Genomic DNA, 8,180 nt, shown 5'->3' with positions numbered 1-8,180 from the left:
TTAAGTACCTCCAAAGAAACAAATAAATAAAACCAACGAATCTATATATGTTATTACGTTTTGTACTGAGAGCCATCTTTTTAAGATATACTGCAGCCCATATGTCTTGGCTGCCGAAATAGCCAAATTATAAGAAAGAAAATTGGTTATATCCATTACAGCCTATATTCATGATGTTGGATTTATGCTTGCGTTATAGTCAATCATATGTTGTTATTATTAATACATCGACATTTTGTTGATTACATATATCCGTAATTTTAATTACAAATCGAAGTGAAGTATCTCAGTCTGAGAAGGATGTTACACCTAGGAATATAAGTATATGAGTCTATACCCAGCTGTTAGGCCCCTAACTAGGTGGCATTCCCTGCCTAGAAGCCTGCGTGCTTATTGGGAGGACGTGTTTGGTTTTTGGCTCACGACATTAAAGGACTGAGTCATTATGGTTAGCGATGCCCAAATACCTGATCTTTCAGGCCATTGCCCTGTATGTGGTGATACAATGCAGACGGTGCACGTGCCCATCCACACCCAAGGCGGAACGGATCAGTTACGATCTGCGCGTGCTGGGCACGCGGGCTGGCTAGTGTGCGTGCGCATGCGCCAAGCGCCGTGCGCCAACGCCAAGCGCCACGTGCGGGGGCCAATGCTACGCGCAAGCACCAAGCGCTGCGCGGGAGCGTGAAGCACTACGCGTGGTGCGGGACGCGCAAGCCGGGCGGCGTGCCGCGGGTGCAGTGCGCAGAGTTGTGCAGGGTGCCGCGCAACGGCCGCGTGGGCAGTGCGCGCATTGCATGTGCGGGGCGCGGGGCCAGGAGACATCTCATCAGGAGACTAAGGCATGTGGCACACCGAGAGTGATGAGACGACACAGAGGGCACATAGCGCTCTCGCGGGTAGTGCTGGGCACGCAGCGCCCATCTTGAGGCGTCGAATGCGGCGGCGCTGCGCAGACTGCGTGCGAGGGTGTAGACACGGGTGCTGGTGGCGTGTGTGATCGCCAAGGCAGGGGTGGCGTGTGTGATCGCCATGCCCGTGGGCGCACGACGCCCGGCCTGGCGCAATTGTGTAGCGGCAAAGCAGGCGCGCGCGCGGAGCGGCGGCTTGAGGCAGTCTTCCTTGTATCCCAATGACGATGTACTCTTTTCTGATATTAATGCAATGAATCTATTCCATGACGCGGCTGCATCCCCACCATCTCCTCTAACCCCTTCTATGCGATCTTAAGCATTTGCAAAGCTTTCGCTGCAAGAGATCAAGGCTACTCAGTGTTTTGCCCTGAACATTGAGGCCGGCACACACCATATTCAAGCAGGAAACCTGGCTCGAGATTTGACCGTGTGACACCAGCATAGACCACTGGATTACTGAGATATGATATTAATGCGGTCACCCACTAACGGGAAATTATGATAATATAGGATCCATATGCAGGCTATAAGTATAATATGTATAATTTCACTGTTAAGGTACTAAAATTGATTCAAATATGTGGTTATGAGAACACAAATTGATATAAAACATTCAAAACTTATTTAACGTCATCATATGCTTTAAGCTATTTGAAATGTTCCATGTTGTTTTTAATTAAGTTACACTATTTTTGTAGCAAAAGATAATTTCTATTTTTTTCATTTTTGATATTAGTAATTCACGAATGTGGCATCTAACCCATACCAATTTTTTGTAATTTTCAAGAGTTATTTTTATTTTATTAATTTAAAATTTTCAAAATTTGCATTTATATATTAAATAAAATTCTTAATTTGGGCAGAAAATACAATATTGAGATTTATTTAGGAATAGATATGTTATTAGATTTGTATGTCAAGTTGTATCCAAACATAAAAAGGCCAAATGAGTGGAGGAATTTGTGCTCCCAGATCGGGCTATCGATCCTAGAGTATTCCACGTTGACTCATGGCTTAGGATTTATTCGTGATTTGAATATATCATGGATAAATCATTAAATTACTAACATTTTGATACTTCAAAAAATACATGCTGAATAACTATGGTCAGACAACATGCTTTATGAGTTTATTTATGAATAATGTCTCCCATTTTAATTGTCCACATGATTGACTCACAAAGAACTAGATAGTGTGAAAAAATATGCGATTACTAATAATGCTCCTGAAGTCATTGGAAATCGGATATCGTGAATAAATGAATGGATGAATGCCACATGAGTTAATCAAGAGTGAAGGAAGATGACTTTCCTAATTTGAGGGCTCTACCACTTCAGTTTTGGCATAGAGACTTTTGATTTTTCGAGACAAAATGGAAATGTCTGTGGTTAATGATTGATGTAAACATATTAGTTTATCATAAAAACCTTAAATTTATAACTAAAAAATCATTAAAATACATCACTTGAAGTTAGTTTTTTTGTTTGATTCTTGTCCTTATTCAAGTTTTCTCTTAAAAATGGAAGGAAAGAATGATTAAATTTGGTCATGTCTCTGTAAATATAGGAACCTAACCATTTAAATATTTTTTTTGATCATTACACTTCAAGTATAAATGATGAATCATTGGTTTTATTTTGTCTCCCAGACGTTTAAAATGATTTGAACCTCAATGATGGGGAACATCTAGCACCGAAGATCGATCACAGATAGCTTGTGGAGTGTGGGCTGAAGGAGAGACCCTACCTTCACATATTTGGCCTAGTCAACAGGCTTGGAGATGTTGACGTAATCTCCATTCGTCCTTTTACAGCTTCTTTTGTTTTGACGTCCTTGTATGCAGGTGTTTATAAGTTTAGGCCTGTGTATTGGCCCATGTATTTGTGTTTGTGTGTGGGTATATGTGGGCCTATGTGTGGGTCAGGTGGGCCTATGTGTGGGTCAGGTGGGCCTATGTGTGGGTCAAGTGGGCCTATGTGTGGGTTGATAACATGATAAATGCATGTATATTTTCACAGATTTTAGATTTTTTGGTATTATTAATTTAGAATTTATCATGTTATCACTCTAATTAACTAAATATTTATGCACTAGCTATAAATTCTAATTTTTGCACATTATGGTTATTTTTTACTAAACTCCTTGATTTCTTTGAAGCCAAGCAATTATAGTACTGATGAGTATTCTATAGTTTCACATGTGCACAAATTTACAGAAATGAGAAGATGATAACTCTTAAAGAGTCGGAGAATTTATGTGAGCTTAGTGATTCTTCAAAGAGGCTTGAAAGGATCAAGTGGAGTTGTGGACCTTCAAAATAGAAATTTGAAGAAGAAGGGCCACTTCCTGACCCGTCCATTCAGCTCTTAAAAGCCTTACAAAGAAAGAAGCTAAATATTACAAAGGGAAGCTCCCAACCAATGGAGAAAAAGAGGCAAAATGGCAAGAAAAGATAACAGAAAATGCCCAAAAGGGTATTTTAGTAATTCTCCCAATGTATAAATAGACTTTTTCTCCCTCATTTCCCCTCATTCTGGACGTGCTCTATCAATTAGCTGTCCAGAAGGACAAGGCATTTTTTAGAATCCAGGTTGTTCAACCTGCTTAATGTAAGTTTATTGAAGTTTTCTCTTAATCTCGTCTCTTGTTTTGCATTGAAAAATGCCTGATCCTGGAAAAATATAAGGATCCTTACTTGAGAGGAAGCATTGAGGGCTCAGTAAAATTGCATTGAGGCTTTAGGATCTTAGATTTCTGCTTTCTCCATCATTTCCCATCCATGTACCCTTAAAATCCACCACTTTCCCACTCTAAACACTCATTTTCTCTACTTTATCTCTCTAGAATAGGCTTTATCTCTCTCTCTAGACCTTCATACATATCCACATTTCATCCCCTCAAAATTTCATAAAAAATCTCCTTCATCTACACCTTCAAATTCCCTTTCAAACTCTCTCTACACCATCTCTTCGTTTTCTCTCTCTATCCTCCCATTTTGACATTTTATCTCTCTAAAAATGTTTATTTCACCCTCTAAAATATCTCCCTATCTTTCTCTAGATCCTCAAGCATTCCCTACTTTGAATTCTAAAAATCGCATTAACACATCATTTTTATCCTTTCCAAAACTCATATTTTCTGTCCTCTAGCCGCCACCGTCCGGTGCTGTGTAGTGCCCGTGTGGCAGGGATAGCCCTCTGCCCGCCGGTCTGCGCTCAGGCAGCGCACATGACCACAGGGCATTGGGTTGCCCTGTGCAGGACTTAACCAAATTGGCTAAGTCCTGAAAATTGGGTTAAGCCCAATAAGGCTTAAGTCCATTTGGCTAAGTCTTCACTTAGCCAAATTGGGCAAACCTTAGTGGGCCGACCCACAAAGGCCAAGCCTATACGGGCCACACCAGGCCCGCTGGCCCATCTGGCCTGCTGCCACCACTGCCGCCACTGCCGCTCCTCTGCCGCTGCCGCCGCCGAAGCCGCTCCGTCACCGCCGCCGCCGACGCTGCTCTGCTGCCGCCGCTCCGGTGATCGCCGGAGTAGGTAAATACCATATTTTTAGTATTTAAAAAATTATTAAAAATATAAAAAAATCAGAAAAACCAGAAAAAATCAGAAAAATCATAAAAATTATTTTCTACATTTATAAATTTGGAAAAAAATTAGGAAAAACCCAGAAAATTAATATAATCAATTTATAGTCATTTTAACACCTAAAAAATTCTAAAAAATCTCTAACTTTCGTTTTTAATATTTATTGTGTTTTTTGTGTAAAGTTAATTCCAGAAAATTCTAAAATTATTTATTTCTGATTTTTTGTTAAAATAAAATAGAAAAATTAGTGTAAAAATATTATTTTATGTTTTTCTTTGTATTTTGGGTTTAACTTAAATCATAAGGAATTATGAAAATTACCTAAAGATCTAGAAAAATCCCAAAAATTTGTATTTTTTGATTTTAAAATCATTGTCTTCACTCCAAGCTTGAGAAACTATTCTGAAATTAAATTTCTGTCTCTCTGCGGATTGACTTCTTACTTTCCCGATATTAATTACAGAGTATTTAAGTGGAAAAACTTCATACATATTGTTTTGCAAGTCTGAATTAAAACAATGACATAAACCTCTAAATTTGGACTCAATTTGGGTCTATGTGGGCTTATGTGTGGGTCTCTTCTCTTTAGAGGGGCCCATAGGACCTACATGTGGGTGATAACATGCATTATTAGTACCTTAAGGTAACCATATGTTCATGTTTAATTGCATTAAATTTATTATATAAGCATGTTATATAGCTTAAAATAATTAAATCTATTTTTAGAATCATGCCATGAATTTTCTACAGTTTATGTATTTTTGGGGATTTTTTTGACAATAGATTCTAAAAGAATATTATTTTTTGAGTCAGAATATGATTTTTTTGGAATTGTTTGACATTAAATTTGAAAAGATATGATTTTTTCTAAGTCAAAATATTTATTTATACGTATTTTTTGGACTTAAATTTTATTAAATATGAATTTTTGAGTTTATTTTGAGCCTTTTTGTGTGACGTCACAACATGTTGCCATTAGATTTGTCAAACAGTGATGAATCAGACCTACATATGATTATTGGCATCATCCAATCATTTAGCTAAGCAGTCATGGCATCGCTATTAGCGAAGCCGCAATTGCATTTAATGATTAAAACATTGATTTTTGAATTTTCTGGCGTAGGGGCGACGTGGATAATCAGAAAAATTATCGTCTTTTTTAGAATGAATGTTGTGTGGACCGAGGTGAAAAAATTTAAAATTATTTTGTTTTCTTTTGTTTCTCTCTCTCTTTTGTGTACAAAGACGCAAGAAGACAGAATAATATAGTGTCTTATTTTATTTGTATCTCCCTCTTTCATGGACTGCAAAAGACAAAATATTGTTTGTCTTCCTTCTCTCTCCCTCTATGGACAGAATAATATTTTGTCTTGTTCCTTCCATTCTCTCTCTCTCTCTCTTTCCGTGGGATGGTCAACATAAGTGGCTACGCTTATGTGTCATGTGACAGATGGCACCACGTGTACACGTGGCGCTCAGCTGTCACTCTCCTATTCGCTAAAAAGGGACCATGCTGACATGGCACTCGGTGACTCACTGCCACTTCAGCTGGGAGAGTAATTAAGTAAAACTGTTTAAATAAATAAATATTATGATTCTCTTTTGTCTTTTTCCCGCTACAAGGACATGTGGCAGCTATGAAAAGTGCAAGGGTAGAAGATGTGAGGAGGAAGAATCTAAAGGATTTGGCAGTTCAACCAAACATGGAAAAAGAGGAAGCGTCCGAGATGATCATGAAGAGAGATAAAAATCAAGGGCTAGGATTTCACCAACTTCAAACAGTGACATATGATGATCTACAACTCTGATTGAGCTGAAATTTTGAGCACTGCTTCGTCTTCCCTGCCGCTTTCCATCCATACCTCTTATTACTAGTGTTGGCTGTGAAATTCATCTTTAACTTGCTTATTACTAGTGTTGGCTGATTGAAAGATAGTGAGTATTGAAATCAATCAAGGGTGTTTTTGGTGTCTTGGGTGCGTGGGAAGAAGCATTAGAGAAGAGGAGGAGCTTACCGGCGCGCGTAAATTGCCGTGATCCTGGCAGATCATAAGGATTTAAGGTAAGTGTCTTAGCCTTACATTGTTCTTTTCTTGACATTCTCGTTAGCTTAGTTAGGGTTTATTATTATCTTTTCACAATTATTTCACTCCCATATCTCGTCTCTCGCTCTACCATCACATTGTTCATGCACTCGATCATTATTGTATCCACCACTTCCTCTACCTTATTCTCACAACACATCCTGTAATTATACTTTTACTTCCTCTTTTCTTTGTTAATTTTAAGTTTGAATCATAACTGTTACAACCTTTTATCCAATTTCACTATCTCGCCTAATATATTCTCCTCTTTATCTTTTCTCATATCGTTAATCAACATAATAAGAAAGTTAATTCCTCAACCATCGTTCCCTATGGAGACAATCCGTGTTCATCACTAGCTAAATATTCCTGAGTAAGTACAATCAAATATATTTTTCATTGAGTAATCTCAATTACTGATGACAAATTAAAACCCTATCATTGAGATGATTAGTGGGCCTTTTCCCTTCATTTTCTAAGAGGGGAGGTGATATGCCCCTATGTAAAGGGGGGATACCCTTGTTAGAGAAGAAAAAAGGAAGGAAAAAAATATTGTTTTTTTTGTTTTTTTCAGATATTTATGAAAATGCCATTTGAGAGTCTTGGGAACCCTCATCGGTCGCTACCGCTACTGCCCCACGGTCGCTGCCACCACGACCCACTGCTACTGTATGCCCATTGCATCCATGCGCCCACCGTTGTCGCACGGCCGTTGTCGCCGCGAGCCTACGCTTGCAGCAAGCTCGTGCCGGCGCTCTCGTTACTGATGTGCACTTGTGCTTGTCGCCGTTGTGCCCGCAACATGCCCACCACCACCAAGTGCCTGTGCATACCGACGCCACCCACCCACCATTGCCACGTGCTTGCGCCAGCGCACCCTCGCGCGTGTTGGACGCTCACACCTGTCATCGCCCGAGTGCCTGCGCTTGCCACTATAGACAACCCACACCCTCTGCTGCCGGTTCCTGCAGCCTGCATTCACCCCCTCTGACTGCTTGGCTATGCTTGAGCTGTCTGCAAATCCATCCGCCTTGCCGCCAACGGGTGCACCCCACAGTGCCACCTACTTGCACCGCCTACATGCTTCCTATTTTGCTGCCAGACGTAGCCGCCCGCTGGAGCCACCCGCATTTACCCCATGCGCCGTCACTTGGCCAGACGCATTGGCCAATCTTGCGCCTCCATGTTATGTGCCACCATGCCACCTCTACGCTGTCGTGTTGCCCTAGCATCGCCGCTCCGTCACCATGCCACAGCACTGCCTTCATGCCATCGCGCTGTCCTCGCACCATCGAGCCACCCTGCAACATTGCGGGGCGATGATACACCACCTCTACGCTACATCGTCGGGTCACGCAAACGCAATAGTCCCATGTTGTTTTTAATGCTCGGGCTGTCAAGCGCATAGCTGCTGCTCCACCCTACCTTCAACCTCGTCGGGTCACCGTTGCACCGTACTGCGCCATATCAACCACACTCTGATATATGTGCCATTGTCCACATCGTCACAACCAGCTCTACTCATGTTACCTGGGCTGCAGCTGCATGCCGGTCGCGTCCCTGACGTATCATCCACCGACTCCCAACACATG

The sequence above is a fragment of the Wolffia australiana genome, chromosome 10, assembly GCF_029677425.1.
Source record: "Wolffia australiana isolate 7733 chromosome 10, ASM2967742v1".
Lineage (NCBI taxonomy): Eukaryota > Viridiplantae > Streptophyta > Magnoliopsida > Alismatales > Araceae > Wolffia > Wolffia australiana.
Note: the sequence above shows the minus strand (reverse complement) of the source record.